We start from the raw sequence: 20,747 nt of genomic DNA, 5'->3' as shown, positions 1-20,747 counted from the left end.
GCCCCTGCTCTCTCTGAGCCGGGGCTGCTCCAGCCTGCCCACCTGCTCTCACATCTGAACTGTGCGGCCCACCGAGTGCACTGCCACCTCTGCTGGGCTCCGCTTCACCTGTGACCCTGCAGTGGACCAGCAGCAGGGAGCCACCTGGCCTGAAGGTGGAGCCTGAGCGGCAGGGCCCCAGGACTTCGCTGCCTGCCCTGGAGCTTGGGTTTGGGCCTTGGGCTGACGGAGGGTGCTGGAGGGCAGGAGAGAATTCAGAGCTGCAGAAGCAGCTGGTGGCAACCGGAAAGTATGGCTGGAAACTGACAGCTGTCGTGATGTCCCAGACCCAGAGATGTCCCCAAGCAAGAGATGGAAGCACAGTGGGGCACTGGCCAGACACCAGCATGGCCCCACAAGCTGATTCCTGAGGACAGCAGCCAGGCAGCTCCGTTTTTGCTTTTTTCCCTGCATTGAATTATAAAGCAAAATACCTTTTTTTTTAACATTAAAATCGTGTGTGGAGATGTCCTTAGGTAGAAGGTGCCTATCTGCTTCTCTCTGACCTGCATGTGCATCAGAGACAGAGGGTGGGAGTGAGGAGGAGGAGTCCCTGCGGGGGAGGCTGGGGCAGCGATTCTGAACATCTTCCCCTGAAATTTTCTGTGTGGTTTAAATTTTACATAACAGGCTGTATCAATTTTACAAAAATATCACAGCTATTAATAGGAGAATACAGAATACTCTATACCCCCTAGCATGGATGTGCCCAGGGGGAAAAAGACCCCAAAATGTTAGCAATGTCTGCCTCTGGGAGGTGGGACAAGAGTTTTCTTTCACGCTTATTTGACATTTGTGTGTTTTCCATATGGTCCACACTTGTATGCTCTGTTTTCACTGTGAAAGCACAAAAAATGGTGTATGCTAAAAGGAAACAAATGATTTCTTGATACAGTTGGTGAGGCAGGCCACAACCAGGGACGGAGGGAGGGTCTCTGGGCCAGATGGAAGCTGATAGGGAAGGTGGAGGCAGAGGGGGACCCCCCCCTCCTGTCACGGTGATCCTGACGCCCATCCACCCGAGCTCTCCTAAAGCAGCCCTTCCCCTTCTGAGTGCCTCCGTGTGGACCGGTGAATCTTCCTCTTCACGACGTGGGCTTGGCTTTGTTCCCACCTACCTTCATTTCATTTGGAGAGCCCTAAAGCCGCTGAGCCGTCCGCCTCTGGAAGCTGGCGTGTTCCCAGTGGTGACTGCCTCTCCAGCGTCCTAGCCCATCTCCGTCTCCTAGTTACTTAACGGCTCTGATTGGGTGTGGAGCGCTTTTATCTGGGTTAATCTACTCTTCGTAGTGCCATGATGGAGAGTGCATTTGTTACCCAGATCACAGTCCTCCATGGAGCGGTACATCACCCGCAGGAGAGCGGCAGGGGAATCCGGCCTGAGAACGCCTCTCGGGCAGCTGGGACTAGGAGACCACACTCCTGACCTCTCCTTTCCTGCCCACAGATGGGGCCGCTGGTTGCCCTGGTGTGCTGGTCCCTGCCAGGCTGCTCTGGCCCCAGCCCCTCTGGAGCCGTGCCCCAGATCCCAGGTGTGTGGGGACTGGTGGGTGGGGACTGGGGGAGAGAAGTGAGAGCCCTGAGCCAGAGGCAGGCAGGAGCTGGTTTTGCCTGAAGGTGAGGGACCCTCCCAGCGTCCCAGCCCTGGCTCAGAGCATTCTCCCACCCAAAAGGCTGGCCAGGTTGTCCTCAGGTCCCCATTCTGCTCTTACCTTTCTGACTTCTGTCTTGTAGACCAGACACAAAGATGCCATTGTGCCGCTGCCCGAGTCCTGCTCTGGCTGAGTTAGAACTCTAGCTGAATTTCACCTCCTTCCAGAAGTCTGGAACTCAGCCCTCCTGACTTAGATCTGAAATTAGAACCCTCCGCTGAAAACCCTTTCCAAGGCCGTGGAGGTGGGCGTGTGCCCTTCCTAACCCACTAACATGTGCTCTCCCTTATCCCCACCTGGAACCCCAGTTCTCCCACCTGAGGTCACAATGACCACCCCATCCCCTCTGCCTGCCTCCTCTCAGCTGTGGGTGTGTTTCCAGCAGGAGGCCGACTGCGCGAGGCTGGGCCCTACCTGGTCTAGGAGAGGCCCTTACACCGAGGCTGGCATCCAGGAGGGTCTGGGGAGACTGGCACTGCCTGTTCTCCAACAGACCCTTGGACTGCGCACCCCTGGGGTCTCCAGCAAACTCTGGGTGCATTACTGATGTTAACAGGGAAGCAGGGTGTGGGCTGGCAGCTGAGAACCTTGCACACCCTCAGGGGCAGCCCAGGGTCTCACAAGACTGTAATAACACACAGAGCATCAGGAATCAGAGCAGCCCCTCGGTGCCATCGGGACAAAATCCTCCGCAGGATGAGGCGGCCGGGGAATCGCAGGCAGGCTTCTCCTCCTGTGGAGGAGTCATCACTCAGCAAGATCAGCGGGGAATATCTGCCTTCCCATCAGTGCCCAGAGTCCGCAGTCTGGGAATTTAAATAATGAACTGGTGCATAAGGACACATACACAATACTATACTGTGGCAGTGTTGCCTGTCCCAAAGAAAATTAAAGAAGACTGGAGATTAAGTGCCTGTGAGAGGAGCAAAGGTGCTAAGCTGTGGTGCATCTCACGCACACAAGTGGGCAACCCTTCCTTAACAGTGTCGTCCGTCCTTGGTTGCCCTAGAGGGAATCCCATGGGAACTATTCATGCGTCTCCAAAATGTAAAACAGAAAATGACGCGGGGAAGTGGGTAGAAACCCCCAGGCACAGCGTGCTTAAATGTTTGCACGGAAGGCTGGGGGATAGCTCAGTGGTGAAGCGCTTGCCTAACATGCAGGACACCCTGGGTTCAGTCCCCAGCGCTGCAAAAGAAAAGAAAAAATAAAGATTTGCATGGAAAAATGCATTCTATTGGGATGGCAGGGACTAGGAAAGGGTGACTTCTTTCATTTCAGTTTCATTTCATTCCATTCTTTGACATATGATCATGAATCAGGCACATTATCAGAGAAAGAAACATTGAGTCTCCTGGGGGTGAACAGAGTTGCACAGCAACAATAAGGAAGAGCTCAGGGTGTGGACCAAGGGCTCTTGCTGCCTCCTGATGGGGACTGCGGGTGGTGGCTGCAGCTGTAGTTACGTGACCTCCTTCCTGGCAGCCTTCCAGCACCAAGCGACCCTGGGTCCTGCATCGTCAAAGAGCAAGGACCAGAGGTCCATGATGGAGGCGCTCCATGACCACAGGACCTGCTCCTTCCTGACCTCTTCCTGAGCCGGCAGCCTCTCCAGGGCTGATCTGGGTATTTGAAGGACCTAACATCTTGCAAAAACTGAAGTATGGTTTTCATTTTGTAAACGAGAAAGCCAGATTCCCCCCGGAACAGCAATCTGGAACAAACAGAAACATCTGTTTGAATAATGAGCTGTTTGTCGGGCACGTTCAGAAGGCAGAGCCAGCCGCTGGTGAGAGGCGGACACAGAGGACCCTGGTGTGCAAGGGGTTGATGAGGGTCTGGGGCGGAGGCGCTCGCCTCCCTCGGCCTCCCCAGGGTCCTGCCCTCTTGGAGCTAAGATTAGCTCACCCAGGGAGAGAACTGCATGCTGTCTTGATTTTCAGAGTAACGACCACATCAGACCCCCTTGTCAACAGCCCCCCCCCCATCAGCCCCCCACCTTTGGGGAGTAATTACTGCTCTGAAGATGCATCTCCCCAGTGTTAACTGAGACAAATGTTCTGCTCTGTGCATTTTCCGATTTTAATTGAAGGAAGGTAACTAATTACCTCGGAGAGAGAGCAGTCATTATGCCCAGCTTCAGGCTGGCCTCTGCGAGAGAAGACTCGGGCTTCTTGGGGCCGTCGATACATTAACCACTCACTGTGGCCTGTGATTTGCAAGAGAAGCTGACAGCTCCAGACCCAGAACGAACCCCAGCCCTGGCTGTCATATTTTTCATGACACCCAGTGAGCACAGTATTGATAACTAATGAATTGCCACGTCTCCGGGCCCTCTATACCAGAGCAAGGGAGGCCCATCTCAGTACTCCACAGCCACAGAGGTCTACGGCCTAATCTGCAGGGTGGCTTTCAGGGGTTTAAAGCAGACAAGTATGTGAAGGATAACTTGGTCCAAGTAACCCCAGGGGCTGCCTGAGGGAGGCTGGACCACCCTGGGTGCAGGAAATCCGGTGTGCATGCAGATATTAGGATGTTTGCATATATCAGGGGGCACATGAAAGCTTCTATCCTGCTGGAACCACAAAGATCACTTTCTTCTGGACAGTTTGGGAAATATGCCCCCATTAATGGCAAAGCCATAAAACAAACCAACAGAAAAACTCAAAATACCAGTCTCACCTCAAATGATCACCATCTCAGAATCCCGTCTGCATAACAAAGATGAAAATCACAGAAATATCCAAAGAAATCCTCAGAGGGGGTGATGGACACCTTTGTGGCTCCTGAGCCCCCTTGAGTAAGGAACACGTCAAAGGCAAGGACAAGAGCACCGAGCAGAGTGCCCCCCAAGGCCAAGGTAGCTCACGGACAATGGGCTGTGCTCTGCTGACCTGCCGGCCTGTGGCCATTTCACCAAGGGCACCCTTGTCTTGGAGATGGGGCTGTGATGGGACAAGGCTTCCGGTCAGTTAATATCAAAATACATAGTGACCTTAAAATACCACGGGCATGACTCCTAGCACGTGTGTGTGCACGGGATATTTCTGCACATACGGGGTCACGACCTCCACCCTGGAGTCCTGCTGCTTTTCTGGAACATTATTGATATCCTTCATATACTTATTGCTTGCTTGCTTTAAACCACTTTATTTTGATTTAAATTATTTTCCAATAAATTTATTTAAAACAAACAATTTTCTGGTTTGTTTTGACATTGTTAATGTATTTTCATGTTATTGGTCGCACTGGGACCCTGCGTCTCTGGAACTGCTGTTCCAGAGATGCTCCCAGGCTTGGCCTGTTTGTCGTTTGCACTCCAGGCTGGGGCAGGATGTGTCCAGAACCTGCTTCCATCCTGACAGGACTGGCTGTCCCCTCATGAGCCACGAGCCTCTCTCTGGGCCAGCCTGTCCTGCCATCTCCTGCTCTGCTCTTCCTTCACTCCTTGCCACAGACTCTAAATGTCCTCTGGGAGAGTTCAACACCCTGCAGTGAAACCCAGGGCCCCCCTGCTCTGCCCTTGCTACCTTGGGAGCCCTGCGGATCTTGCAGGATCCCTCTTGGGAAGCCACCCTGGCCCAGGCCCCTCCCTCCCAGCGCAGCGTGGAGCTTTGCTGCAGCCCTGCTCACCCTCCCTTGCACCTGACTTGGCATCCAGGCGGCCACCCCTGGTGCTATTAGCCTGGCAGTCAGAGCCAGTGCTTACTGAGCTCTTATTATGTGCCATCTGCCGTCACATTCAATGCCCACAACAGTGTCTGCAAATGTGCATTTCACAGATAAGGAGCTGAAGCTCAGAGTACTGAGGATCAAATACAGGCAGACGGGCTCTGAGGCATAACTCATCCCCAGCCCACCACCTACGTGCCACGCATGGCTCAGCGCCAGTCCCCGCCCGGCACAGGGAGAGGATGAGATCCCTATGCCTGGCCCATGCTGATCAGCACTGAGCTAGACTGGCCTTGGTACCAACAGCTCTAAGTGGGTCAGGCATCAGGTGGAGTCTTTATTTTTTGGAGGTGACTTGGCACAACCCTGCATCTGTAAGAACTGACCTCCCATCGTTTTCTGCCATCCAGGTTCCTCCACCTTTGAGGCTGATGAAATGCCACACAAGGCCCCATATTGTTAGGAGCAACTAACATTTACTCATTTAAAAATCCAGAAGGTGCTGAAGTACCAGTTCCAGGAGCCCCTTCCTGCACCCTCCGAGATGGACACTCCCCTCCGACTCCAGCTTCCCCACCCACTCCACAGCCACTGCAGCTGCTGCCCTGGGTTGGAGAATCTGGCCACTTCCACGCTACTCCTTCCAGGGCCCAAGCCCTGAGAGGGGGACCTGGCTCTCTCTGCCTCTGCGCACTCCTCCGATGTCTAGCACAGTGTCTGACACTCAGGGTGTGCCAGGAATTAATTCTGACTCCCTTTTGACAAAGAAAAGCCAGAAGAAAAGAGCAGAGGCCGGTGCTCCGCCGGACGCGTCTGCACAAGTGGAACACCTTAGGGTGAATCCACCAGCCCCACCACGGCCCCCGCAGCCCAAGGCAGCCACCTACGAGAAGGCTGCTCCTCCCTGGCCTGGCTGGGAGGCTTCGGCCCAGGGCTGCAGGTTCCAGAACCAGGGACTCTTTTTTCGAATCTATTTTATTGAACTTGGTCTGGGTGAAAACGGACCAGACACAGGGTGCCACCTTATCATCCCACGTGACCCTGACCACAGTGCTGGCCACAGCACCCCCGCTGCTCAGGAGGGGAAATTGTGGCTCATGGTCCCTGGCAGAACCACTGTCGCACCCAGACGGACGGGTGGTCAAGACCCCTCCCCTGCAGTAAGGCCATCTCCCCAGATTCCCCGTTTGGCCCAAGTGTGAATCTGTTTCTGACAGAGGATTCCATCCCACCCCCCTCCCAGATCCAGAGGGGACCTCCTTTCCCTCAGCGAGGAACATGGTGACCTCAACACACGCACGGCTCCTGATGAGCTCTGAGAGGCGCTGACAGCAGGGGTGTGACCTTTACAGAGCATCTGACGCCTCAGGAAGGACGCGGAGAGGGAGTGCTGGCCCGGCCGCCCCCTGAGCATGTTTATCCGCCTCCGTCATGAAGCTCAAGGAAAACTCAGCATTCTCTCTGGCCTGGGCATTTCCAGGGTCAGCGGCACCTGGCACTTCAGGCTGCTCTGCCTCTGGGGTCACAGGCATCTGACTGGGATGAGGGAGGACAGCCCATGGCTGCATGAGGCCCAAGGGGCACTCCCGGGCGGTTGGATGTGTCCATCTCTGCATCCTCTCCAGCTACCTCCTGGGACATCCCAGTGTATCATGAGGTCCTCTGCAAAGTGAGGACAATGACCTTGAGCCCTGTTACTTGGAGACTGGAATGGAATCAAGTGGAGCCTGGCCCAGGGGAACTGCAGACACATGGGCTCCCCCTCACTCTGTCTCCATGACCCAGAGGACCAAGGAAGCCCCAGCAGAGGTCAGGGTCCCTGGAGTCGGCCAAGTGTGAGAAGCCGCTGGGTGGCGTGTAAGACGAAGACTTGGAATCAGCAGGCCTGTGGCTGCACCAGAGGTTCTGATTCCAGTCAGTTCCCCACAGATGCAAATGCCCGTCCTGTGGCCACATCAAAGAAACCTGAGGGACACAGTGCCTGGGTCAGAGGTCAGTCGCTTCACCTGAGCCTCAACCCCCGCGGGCCCCCGTCCCTCCGTGAGCTGGATCTTCAGGCAGGAGCAGCTCCCTCCTGCTGACTGCCGCCCCCACTCCCAGGACACTCCTGCGGGTCTCAGTGCTCACTGTGACACCGGAACTCCGTGTCCCCAAACCACTCTCTCGCTCTGTCCCCTCTCCCTTCCTGTGGATCGCTTCCATGACATGGCTGGCAGGGCCAGCCTGCTGGACTGCCAGGGGTCCGGGGGCACAGTGACAGATGTGGGTCAAGAAGGGACATGCAGCCTCTCAGGAAGTCCCCACTGCCGAGCTACCCCTGGTGTCTCTGGCCAGTTCAGGCCCACGCTGCCCTCCGAGGGTCCCCAGCTCTCAGGGGGAGGGAGGCCTCTTCTCCAGCAGCAGAAACACGGGACAATGGAGGCCCTGGAGAGAAGAGGGAGCTGGAAGAGGCCACCCTGAGTCTTTGTCCCAGAGCCCCCCAGGGGGTGGGCCCAGACACCCTCCCTGCCTTGCTTTCCCAGAGCCCGGCTCCTCTGCCCGCCTCACCTCCTAGGTACGGCGCTGGGCCCCTGTCCTTTCTCCAGGCCCACCTGGGAACCCCACAGCAGGCCTTTCCTCGGGGAAGCCAGGGCTGGACTCTGGTGACCACCACGCCCAATCTGGGGAAAGCTCCCCAGACCCAACAGGAGCCCACGGCCCGGGAATCCCCTGACTTCCTCCTGGTGGACACGCTGCCCTGGTCAGTAAACCCATCTGCCGGTGTGCACATGCTCACGAGGTGGGGCCAGCCAGGGTTCAGTCCACATTCACACAGCACGAAAGGAACATTGAGACGTGACAGCAATCAATTTTTCATAAATAATACACGTGTGCAGCCACATTACATATTCCGAGCAGCAGTCAAGTGGTCGGGGAGAATGATCATTTATTCTGTTGAATTTCTTCAGGATGAATTCCAGGACAGATCAAACAAAAAAGTTAGAAACTAGGAACCACAGGTAATGAAGGCCTGGCCTCCCCGGGATGCACCATTAAAGCCGAGGGGGGCAGGGTGAGGCCTGAGGCCATGAGGAGGAGGCACCCTGCTCCCACCCAGCAGGAAGGACGCTGTGTCTTCAGTGGGACTCGTCACCCGCAATGGCGGGAGCCCGACATGCTACCTGACAGGTCAGGGTTGGCCTCAGCGTGCAGGGCAGGCGGTGGCCAGAGGAGGTGAGCCTTGTCTCTGCCCTCTGCTGAGTGGTGGGGTCCTCTTCCACTCTGGCTCTCTCAGGGTGCGGAGTTTGGGCCACCCTGTGTCCTGAGGTCAGTGTTTCTCACTAAGGAAGGAGCGCCAGGGGCCCAGGAGCATGTGGGACTCTTGGAACAGGTGTGGCTCCCTCCTTCACCCAAGGAGCAAAGAGCAGGGCAGATTAAGGAGGTTGACTCTGGCTGGTAGCAGCCTCCCGCCCGCCTGAAAGCCAGCCAGAGAACAGATCCCAGACATCCTCACCAGAAGAGAGTAAGTGAGGGCCGGGCCACCCAGCTGGCTTCATCAGGCCTCCTCGCACACATCTGGACGGAGTCACGGGGTCACCACAAGTCAAGGATTCACACCTGTCAACTCAGGAGGTAAAGGCCATGCTGAGCTGCCCAGGCAGGCCTGGCATCCGGCGGACCTCGGTTCAGATCCAGCCTGCAGAATCTGGGCTGGGGGACTTCAGACAGCTCTCTCATCTTCAGGTGCTCCCTGTGAGACGGAGATAACACTGCGCACGCTACAGGCTGATGAGAGGTACAGGTGAGACCGTGGGGAAGGGCTTTCCACTCTGATGGCACCTGGAAGCTTCTCAGAGGCGGCCACCCCTGCAAATCAAGGGGCCCGGCTTCCCCCCTGCTTCAGGCGCTTTCTGGGCCCACACACGGACTGCAGGAAACAGAAAAGAGCTCTGGATTGCTGGTGGCTCCGAGGAGGCCACGGACCCCGGTCCTTTCTGTTACTCAAGCTTCTGCAATCAGAGGAAGACCAGGCTCAGCAGCCACTGCAGGGACGATCTCTGCCCTTCCCACTCTGCACTGGGCCTTGTGGGTGGCAGTGTGGGAACACAGTTTGTGGCCAGGAGCTGGAGAGGGGTCCTGACCCCCTGGTTGTGCATGCAGAACTCAGCACACCTCTCCCTTCACCCTGGGGGAGGGTCCAGGGGTGCACCGCAGGCTGTTGAGGGCTGGAGGCCTGCAAGGGGCTTTGCATGACATCTGGCCCAGAAAACCCCTAGAACATTCTAGAAGTAGCACGGATGTTCCTCTGCTCTTGCTCTTGTTGCTCAAGTAGCTCTGAGCCCTAAAGAAATGCAGCCAAGGCAGCAGGCTCTGTCCTGAAGCCCCTGCTGGGCAGGGACTCGGGGGTGATGGCCAGTGTGGGGAGGGGAGGGACGCAGACTTGAGGCCTCTCTCCTGGGAAGGATGGAAGCACGCCCAGGGGCCTTCACAGTCTCCCAGCATGAGCGACTGCCTTCTGAACAGATGCAGCCCAAGGAGCCCCAGGGCAGCAGCCAACACTGGCCTCCTTGGAGTTTCCCCCACCCCACCTCTGAGGTGAATAACAGGAGACATTCAGCTCTCCACATCCCTGGACACTCTTGGCTGTCAATTAAAACCCTGCAGCTGAACACGAGGGGGGCCTCAGAGCCAGCTCTTCTGAACCCTGACACTCCGTCCTCCCCCAGCAGAGGCTGCAGTGTTCCCAAGCCCCTTGCCCAGCACAGTCCAGAGGAACAGGGACAGGGCTGTCCTCCTGCCAAAACCCAGGAGGCTCTGGTCTGCAGAACGCCCTGGGCCACCCTTTCCTAGTGCATCTGCAATCCCACATGGTGTCCACCACTGGAGATAGTCACTGGCCAGCTTCCCAGGCCTCAGGCTGCAGGGAAGAGCAGGGCCCGCGGACGCTGGTGGGCAGCCCGCAGCATGCAGCCTGCTCCTCTCGCTCTAATGTCACGTTTTGTGTTTAGATTGCTGGCGCTTCAGAGAAAGTACGCGCGCTCTTCAGCTAAGCCATTTTAAATTAAGTCCACGAAGTGAATATCAATGTTTTATTTCATTGTGACAGGCTGTCAGTAAACCTAAGGAGTAGATTTGATGGTGGAGTTTCCGTGGTGTGTTGTTCTTGTATATTTTTTGGCATCCCATCACAGAAGCATAAAGAATTCTCTTTGTACTGGCCCCTTAAGAGCCTTTTTCCAGGAGAAACACAACCCGGAGGCGGCAGGCTTTCAGCCCTGGCACAAACAACCCCACCCCTCCCAGAGCTCAGAGGAGACGGGGTGCCCGGGCCACGTCTGCAGGCTGGTCACAGCGCCAGGAGCAGTAGCCCACAGGACAGACCGTGGACACACTCCAAATGTGTCACCCAGGAGGCAACGTTGATGCTCCGTGTGAATTGCCAGAACCTCCCGTGGGCCTCCTAAACCCACAAGGTGCCAGAGAGCCCTGGAGCAGAGGAGAAGGGGCAAGGGGCAGCGCCAGGGGTGTTGCCTAGGGCCCCGTTCACAAGCGCCCTCCCTTTGCTCCAGGGAAGCCCTGATGTTTCAGGAAAAGTGCAGAGAAGTGAGTCAGGACAGGAACCCCAAGGTCACCTCCCTGGCACACTGTCTTGGCACCGGACTCTGTGGAGTCCTAACTCAGGCCTGCCGTCCCCCACAGCAGGCCTCGCGGGTGTCTAGAGGAAGGGGATGCAGGATACGTTGTTCCCCATGGTGCCCCTCTGGCACCCAGAGGCCCCTGTCCCCTCCCCAGCCCCACCCTCCTGCCTCGGGCACCCCAGCCAGGCCAGCAGCCTCCCACGCTCACCACCGGCTCCAGCCATGAGACACTCTTTCCTTGGCTGCAGCCCTGTCTTGGTGCTGCTGTGCCCAGGGGGACAGCTGAGCAGGTGCTCAGGGCCCACTGCCCCCATGCCTGACCAGTCTCCCCACATCGTCCCCTTTGCTTCTCATCTGGCCACCTCTGCAGGGCTTACAGGAACGGGAGCCACAGCCCCTGCCCACCCTCCACTTGCTGTCCTCTGCCAGGTGACCCCAAGTCACTCGACAGCACGCAGCACATAACGTGTGCTCCCAACAGGCCCAGGTGGGCCCGCGTGTGTGGACAGGTAACCAGTGCCTGCTCATGGACCTTGGTTGGCTTTTAATGCCACATTTTATTTTCAACACTCAGCCCAAGTCTGCCTTTCTGACAGCAATTCTCTGCCCTCTTCCCTCCCTAGTGAACTTGAATTTGCTTTCCTGTTCTAACAAGCTGCAAATGGATTCATTTCTAGCAAATTTGAATCCTGGGGCAATTTTAGCCATTGAGGGAAGTTGACACACACCCTTTAAAAATGTCAGTTTGAGCAAATCTCGTCCTGGTATTCCTGGGATCTGGGTAAGGGAGAGAACCCCAGAGCTCTACCAGGAGGTCTAGCCTGCGCTTGTTCACCCCCATCACCACCGAGAGCCAAGGTCCACTGAGGGCTGCAAGCGACTGTCCTTTCCTGGGGCATCTGTCCTAGGATGGGGCTGGTAAAACGGCTCCTGCCAACAACACCCCTGGCCCCTCTTCTCTGGCTCTGAAGGCTGCACCAGCCACAGGGCACCCACGGCCCTGCCTCAATCCCAGGCGGACGCACATGCTCTGTGGGGCAGGTGGGCACCAGAGCTTACCAGAGGGGCTGGAGACGTGGCTAAACTAACTGCCAGGCGTGGGGCCTGCGATCTGCGACCCCATGTTACATCCACAGCCATTGTCACTTGCAGAGAAACAGGAAGTGGTATCCAGGGCTGCAGAGGGTTTGCGGCCACAGTTGGACGTAAATTTCCCCCAAACGTCCACGTCCTCTGAATGATGGTGCCGCTCATGTTGACGCAGAAAAAGGCTCCGACTGGAATGTTTCCAGATTAAAATAAAGTGGATCTATCTTCATTCACGTGATAATTCATCTCGAATAAAATCTCCAAGCTACATTTTGGATGGCAGATTTTAGTGGCAACTCCCAAAATTTATGCCTGGAGAGAAAGACAATGAAAATACATATGAAAGACGTTGCCATCAGCACAAAAGAGGGAGGGGATTTATAGAGCTGCAGGCTTCGCTGGGTTTGGATCGGCTGCTCCTGGCATCCCGTGTGGCTCTCCCCCGGGGCCTGAGGGAAGAGGCAGACCTCAGTGAACGATCCTCGGTGGCACTCTGTGCCAAGCTCTTTGCCACACACGTCCTCATGTGTCAAGAAACGCAGGGACCGGCAGGAGCGGGAACCAGGCTGGACCTGGAACAGGACCGGCAGCAGCACGTTCAGCCAGAATCTGGGGTGGCGGTGGCCGGTGTGCATGAGCTCTGCCAGCCCCAAGCAAACACGGACTGCAGGCCCCCCTGAGACGGAGCTATCACAACCCCCATTTTGCAGAGCAGAGAGCTGACACACAGAGAGGTGGGGAATTTTGCCTGAGGTCACAGAGCTGGTGGCCCAAATGGGGGTTCCCACACAGGTACTGGCTCCAGGGTCAGCCCTCTTCTCACCCCTCTGACATGCCCAGCAGATCTGCTGAAGTGGCCTGCATGCCCCTCTTCTCAGAGGACGGCAGTTTGCATCTCTGAGACCCAGGTCAGGTGTCGTATCCCTGGATACTGAGGATCTCAGACCTGGAGAAATGATAAGGACCCTTGTCCCTAAAGCCTGCACACTGCGCTGGCCTTGGAGTCCCATTTCCTGCACAGACCCCCTAGTGCTGGTATGCGAGCCCCCGTGGAAGCCCTGCCCAAAGGACCCTGCTGAGCCTGGGAGCTGAGCCTCTGCAGGCGTGGTCCAGTTTGCTGGGAGCTCAGGCTCCTAAACTGCTCTGAGATCTGCCGTGGAGAAGGCTATTAGATGTGTTCTGTTTCATCCTGGTCCATATTTAAAACTGAATGAATTCTGCAGAAAAACACCCATCCAATGCTTCTCCTGCAGAATTCCATTATTACAGCCTGGAGACTCACCCACCAGCCTTTCTCCGGGAGCTTCCTTAAGAAGGGAGCATTAACTAATTGGATAATTACCATGCAAAGGAGGGAGGCCGGAGCTCAAGTGGCAGTGAGGGGCTCCTCCCACCCCAGACTCCCGGGACCCGGCTGGCCGCCAGGTCCTCCAAGTAGCAGGTCTCCGGAATCCGAGGGAACGAGGTGCTTCAAGCCTCTCTTCATCTGTGGCCTAAATTGCCATCTGGAAAAGTCGCTCCTGGCTGTATCACATCCAAATTAAATAGATTTGAGCACAAGCCCCAGCGATGAGAGCTGACCAGTGCTGTCTGCTGTGGGAAGGGAGTAAGCTGCGGGGGGGGGGTCTGGAGGGGGGTGAGCGCGGGGTGCTGGGTCACCCCCCGCACGGCTGCTCCTCCCAGGACAAGCCCCAGCCTGTTCCAGCTGCGGATTTCCCTGAGCTGCTGCAGCCTGAGGCCTGTGTCCAGAGGCGTAAAGCCAGGGCGGAGGACTCCCTGCCTTCCTCCCAGAGAGAAGCCGGGCTGTGCGTCTCCAGGGCGAGCGGCGCTCACGGCACCCAGAGCAGGCTTCTGGTGCTCATTTTTAAAAATGTGTTCTTGTGGACATGCCTGACAGTGGAGTGTATTCTGGCATATTATACATCCATGGAGTGTCACCTATTAGGACCCCATTCTTGTGTTGGTACATGATGAGGAGTTACCCTGGTCATGTATTCTAATACAAGGCTAAGAAGAGATGTCCAGTTAATTCTACTGTCCTTCCTGTTCCCCGGCTCCCTCCGTCCCTCATTCCCTTTGTCTAATCCAGTGGATTTCTATTCTTGCCCTCCCCACCCTCCCTTGCTGGGGATTAGCATCCACATACAGAGAGAATATTCGGCCTTTGGTTTTTTGAGACTGGCTTATTCCAGTCAGGATGGCAATTATAAAGAACACAAGCAACAGTCAGACATGAGTAGCACACACCTGAAATCCCAGTGGCTCAGGAGGCTGAGGCAGGAGGATGGCAAGTTCAAAGCCAACCTCAGCAAAAGCAAGGCACTAAGCAACTCAGTGAGACCCTGTCTCTAAATAAAACACAAAATGGGGCTGGGGATGTGGCTCAGTGGTTGAGTGCCCCTGAGTTAATCCCTGGTACCCCCCCCCAAAAGGAAAGAATACAAGCAACAATAAATGTTGGTGAGAATGTGGGGGAAAAGATACACTTACGTGTTGCTGGTGGGACTGCAAATTGGTGCAACCACTACAGAAAGCAGAATGAAGATTCCTTAGAAAACTTGGAATGGAACCACCATTTGACCCAGCTATCCCATTCCTTAGTCTATATCCAAATGACTTAAAATCAGCATACTACAGTGGTATAGTCACAACAATGTTTATAGCAGCTCAATTCACAATAGCCAAACTATAGAACTAACCTAGGTGCCCTTCAACGATTAATGGATAAACAAAATGTGGTACATACACACAATGGAATATTACTCAGCCATAAAGAAGAATGAAATTATGGCATTTGCCAGTAAGTGGATGGAACTGGAGACTATCATGCTGAGTAAAATAAGCCAATCCCTAAAGAACCAAAGGCCAAGTGTTCTTGACCACACTTTAGTCTCTTTCCCTAATCTCAAAGAAGGGATGAAGGGATGAAGCATTTAACCTCACTGGCTGGAGTCAGCAGGCTGCCTCATGGGCTATGGGAACCAAGGAGGCCCATAGGTCATACCAAGGGTGAGGAGAGTGGAGGCTGGACTGAGGATGGGCTTTCGTAATGCCCCCACCCTGAGTGCCACCGTGTTCTTTTGTATCGAGGAGGAAGGGGAAGGCAGGACAGAGCAGGATGGCCCCCTCCATTAATGTTCTGGAAAGATTCAGAATCAGCCTAGGCTGGGGGCTTAGACCTCCCAAGACCCAACAAGGGAACGGGCCTCTTGACGAGGTACAGGTGGCCCACAGGGGGCCACTGGTAGGGGAAGCATGTGCGATGGACTTGGGCCTGCTGAGGCCGGCCCCAGAGGGAGGCAGAACCCAGAAGCCGCGGGCACTTGGCGTTGTGAGTCTGGGGGTCTGTGGCACCCGGGCAGAGCCCAGGGGCGAGCTAAGGAGGCTACTTGGAAATTTCCTTTAAGAATTATTATTTTGTGGTTGTTATCAGCAACATTGAAGTTAAAATGTATTCAGCCACTTGTAGCAGGTATTTATTGAACACCACAGTATACACAGAAGTGCACAAAGGGACAAAACCCCTGCTTTTACAGAGCTCGCAGCCCAAAGGACGCAGAAAATGGCTGCCTTCCACGTGGCACTGGAAACCTGCAGGCCGCTGTGCTGAGCATCTCTGTGTGAACCCGTGAGTCCCCCACAGCCCTGGAGCCCTGGAGCGACAGCCTTGCTCTGTGAGGGGCACAGCCAACGTCCAAGACCACCCTCAGCAGAGCTGGGTGGGACCCAAGCCATACAGCCTCGCAGGCAGTCACCAGGACATTTCCGAGTTGCCCGTCACCCTACTTGGGTAATCAGATGTGAGCAGACACCCCCCCCCCCAGGAATCCAGAACCTCGGGCAGGAAAGGAGGGAGCAGTGGACTCGGGGCTGCAGAGGGCCCCGTGGTGGCCGTCAGGACCTGGCCGCTCATGTGAAGGAAGGCCCCACACCCCTGAGCCCTGTCCTCATGAACTTACTTCTGGCTTCCCCGCCTCACCATGAGGCTGTGCCCGCAGTGGTCACCTTCGCCACCAGCAGGATCAGTGACAGCTGTGGCCAGGTCCCCCGCGGCAGTGTAAGTGTCCCACTCTGGACATTAGCATCAGCCGAGATTGCAGATATCAGCAGCCCCAGGGGTACCCTGTGGGAACAGCACGAGAGACACAGTAGGACCGCAAGGGTCCATTTGACCTCCCAACCCCTGTCCTCGGACTGTGAGGAAAGTGGCCATAAGCCTCTGGCTTGGGCAGTTTGTAGGTCTGCACCGGAGGACACATCTCGGCTGCGCACCTCCTGGACACCTGGGCATGGCCGGCCAGGGCCCTGAACAGCACCGCCCACTCTCCTCTGCCAGGACACAGCAAGCGGCCACACCAGCCTTTAGTGTGGAGGGACTCGGGAAGGGCGAGAGCCTGAGACAGATGCACGCCGCGTGGGTGGGGCCGGGAGGGCGGCCAGGCAAGGCAGCTTGGGGAGAGGAGCCTGCCGCAGTGGACTCGGCTTCTCTCCTGTTTCTTCTACTGCAAATGGGGAGCCTGAGGAGGCTGGGCAGCTACACACCAAGTCGGCCCAGCAGCCTCAGGTCTCTGTGCGTCAGGGGACTTGAGCAAACGTGTGGCGCTGTGCAATGGCAGTCACCTTCACTGGCATGGGCAGGCCACATCTGGGGGAACAATGGGACAGGAATGTGAGCCCCGCAGCGTCCTTCCCACCCTGGCCTCTTGTGACTTGGCCTTGGGCAGTGTTCGGCTCACTCTCCACCAGAGCAGGAAAAGAAGGAGGGGTCCTGGGAACCCATGGGTGCAGGGGTCTGGCTGGCCTTGTCAATCATGAGTGATTCCAGCAATGTGGGAGCTCACAAAGCTGAGTCCCTGCACCTTCTAAAGTGAGGCAGAGTCCTTCGTCCTGGTGTGTCACAGGGCACTGTGGAGTTGTGCCCCGAGGTGAGCCCCGAAAGTGCATGTGGACTCGCAGGTTAGCATCCAGCTACTTCGTCAGTGAGCACTGAGAGAGCAGCAGCCCAGCACAGAGCTGCATTCTGCGTTTTGCAGGGAAATGAGCAATCAATATGCTAAATACATGCAGGCAATATGCAAATGAGCACCTAACCTTTTGGGAGGAAATGTCTACACCCTTTCCAGAAAGGTTGCTGGGCTGAGTAGAGGGCAGGCTGGGCGTTCCTGCACCCCTCTGCCACAAGCTGGGGAGTCAAAGAAATGATGGAGATCACGTTTTTAAAAATCTCTTATTAAACAACAAAGGGAACATTTTTATCCCTTGTATCTGAACAACTAGGGAGCTGCACACTCGTGCACACACACAAGCCTCTACCTGACTAGCTACCGTGAGAAGCACGGCGGCCCAGGGAGCTGGGGAAGGCTTTGAGTGCCTTGGCAAGGAGCGCGGACATCCTCTCTGTGGATTATCAACACACACAGCGCCTAGTCACCTCCCAGGTACCATGGACACCATCGGGGAGATTGCAGGACACACTCAGATTCCCAATCCTTGGCAGACAGCACTGTGCAGGAAGAGGAGGAGAAGGTGAGGGTCCGAGCCCAGGGGAGAGGAAAGCCAGATATTGGGGACTAAGCCACTCAGCTAAGCTTCATCGATGGCTTTCTCTCCAGAGAGTTGCAGGGAATAAGGAGGAAAGCCCCAGAGACAGCCGTCTGCCTGAGCCCACTTGGCTTTGCTGTCACTGAGCCACGGCTGCTGGCAAGGAGGGCAGGGGACAGGTGCAGGGTTCAAGCTGCAGGTCAAGATGCTTTCCCACTCTCTCTGGTTAATTTTTGAAAGAACATGTGAAAGTCATCTTCATTCCCAGGACAGATTGTGCAGTCGGTGCACTGCAGCTGAGTTCAACAGCAGCCAATGGGGGCTGCCTCCTTGGCTTTGTGGTGCAACGTGGGGCAAGTGATCTGGCCCTTCTGAGCCTCAGTCGCATCTGTCAAATGGACACAGCGCCATTCAGCACCAGCAGTGCAGGGCGGTGCCGGTGAGGCCTAGTTAGAGATGGCTGTTAAAACCGTCACCCAGGTTGCTCTCCCCTGTGTGCCAGTTTCTGCTTCAAACCTGCTAACAGCTCAGCTTGGCTCTGGGGAAGTGTCTGGTTTGAAGCCCAAACAACAAGCGACTTCTGTCACTTGGGCCTGTCAGGGGAAATGGCACCATCTCCCGGAACCACTTCCTGCCACTTCAGCCACAGGCCTTCCCCAGGGTCCCTGGCAGACAGGCCTCCTGCGAGGCCAGCTGTCGGCATACCTTGTAGAACATCCACGGGGCTCTCGGGGCGGCCTCGGCCAGTTCTGAAGCATGTCGGGCCAGGCCCCTCTCTGTGCCTTGGGGCGAGGCTGAGCCAGCAAGGCCCCCTGACACTGTGTGTTGGAGACCTGTGCCTGTCCACACATGCTCTGTGTGCCCAGAGCTCCGCGACCAGGTCCCTGACTTCGCGGTTAGATGCCAGCCTCTGGAGGGCAGAGGTGTCAACTGAAGCCATCAGTCCTCAGCAACCGGGGGCCCCTGGCTGTGCGCTGAGCCCAGCACAGGAGGCAGTCCCTACTTACACATTTGGTCTCCTGGGAGGTGGGAACCTGGGGAAGACAGTGCAGGGGCCTGGTGACGACTCGGGGTTTAGAGGGCTGCGGGGGAGAATTCCGAGTCTCATTCCCAGAATCCCTCTGGACTTTTCCCAGAATGCACGGAGACATGAACGTATGGAGCCTGAAGAGATCTTTTCCTTGGGTAGGAAGAGAAGTCCCCAGAATCCTGGAACTCTGTCCCTTTGCCAGAATATGGTCCAAGCTCCAGCTTGGCAAGAACCCCGATTCAGGACCCTGGGTCATCACCCAGCTTCCCGGGCAACTGAGTCCGACATTCTGCCAGACCTGGAGGAAGCCAAGAGCACAGGAGAGACTTCCTGCACAGACCTCCCCCTCCCTCTCCCCCCATCTTGCTCTCTCTTCCCCTCCCTCCCTCCCTCTCTCTCTCTCTCTCTCTCTCTCTCTCTCTCTCTCTCTCTCTCTCTCTCTCTCCTCCCTCTCTGCCTGTGTCTGTCTTCTCTTCCCTCCCTCCCTCCCTCCCTCTGTGTCCCTGGTCTCCCAGCGTGTGACAACATGGCCGATGTGGGCCTCATGCTCATGAAGAAGTTGAACCGGGACAAGTCTCAAGAGAGTAAGAGGAAGGATGAGCTCCTCCTGGATGAGCTCCAGTGTGGAGGGGGCTTGTGGGTTCCTGGAGCCCCCAGGAGGTCCGTGGTGCTTCTGAAGCACAAAGTGACGTGGCACATGGTCTTCAACCACTTCTGATTCTCCACAGATATCACCAGGCAGCAGGGCACCAGCCCTTGCCGGGAGCGACTGGACCCAGTTGGTTCACTGCGGTACCTGGCGAGGGTCTGGCCTCCGCTTGCTGAGTCTCTGCTCTTCCTTTGCTCACACCCCAGGGCGACGGCGCTGGGCAGGGCTTTGGAACAATGGAGGAAGCTTCTGAGGGTCACAGTGCGTGACCCAGAAGGCCAGACTGGTGCCGGTGAAGCAGCTCACAGGCCAGGAGAGGCCAGTTCCAACTGGGACAGGGTTCTGTCTTCAGGGACAGCTCAGTTGTCACCATGTGCCAGGTCACTCGTGACCTGCCTGGGGCTCTTACAGGATGCTCTCTGCTCGCTGTCTGTGGCCTGGCAGAGACAGAGCTCGTGTCCCAGCCAACAGGTGCAGGTTTGAAGGGTCACGTTTTTGCTGGAGAAGGAAATCCAGCTCAAGAGAGGGGAGCAGCAGCTCTGAGCACCCAGACCCCGACCCCCTGCAAAGGACCTCCCCGTGGGCCATGCCAGGGGTCCTCCTGTTCCCTGTCGCCAGCTGCATCAGGTCCCTGAAGTCAAGGGTTGGCTTGTCTCCTCCGCTGTCTCTTTGTACAACTCCCAAGTGTGTCAGGACACACTGAGCCACGCGGACACTCTCCCTAATCTGCACAAACCTGAGAGGGCAGTTTGTAAGCCGTGAACCACAGGCTATGACCCTTCCCTTAGAGAGGAGCCCATGGGACACCAGACAAGACCTCGAGCTAGGCTGGGCTCTGGCCAGAAGAAGGACCGTCCAGGGCCACGTGGACTGAGGCTGCCTCTACCCCATTAACTCTTCCCTCTCCCATCTCCTGGTGGAGAACTGCATTCCCAGCACCCCCGATGGCCACAGAACACAAAGCTAGGTCGCTGCTGGTCTGGAAACGGCGCTCCTGTGCCCTTGCTCCTGCTGTAGGAACTCAGCCAGGCTGGCTAAGCGCCCAGGAAGGGCTCCGCCCTCCAAGCTTAGGAATAGAACGCAAAGGAGTAGAAAAACCCACCCCTGCCTCCCAGAGGGAGAGCTCGGTGGCCCAAACAGCCACCAAGGAAACAGACGTACTCAGGCTGCAGCTCCGTGCCACCGTGAAGTGTCTGTGCACCATGAATACAGATTAACGGCTGATTCGATCAGAAATGATCCGCAATGTAGGCATCAGGAAAAGAATTGTTGCCTTTGATATAAAGCATGCTTCCATAACTCAGTGAGAAAGATCTACTTCGTATAGCAGGAGGGCTGGGCCAGGAAAGGCTCCTGTTGGAACCAGTCTAACTCGGACTGAAGCCAGGTAGTCCTGAAGCGTGGGTCTGAATTTACAACCAGCCCAGCTGACCATACGTGTGTGCCACCAGGTCCCA

The sequence above is a fragment of the Urocitellus parryii genome, chromosome 6, assembly GCF_045843805.1.
Source record: "Urocitellus parryii isolate mUroPar1 chromosome 6, mUroPar1.hap1, whole genome shotgun sequence".
In the NCBI taxonomy this organism is placed as follows: Eukaryota; Metazoa; Chordata; class Mammalia; order Rodentia; family Sciuridae; genus Urocitellus; species Urocitellus parryii.
The sequence above is the reverse complement of the archived record's forward strand: the minus strand, read 5'-3'. Positions refer to the sequence as shown.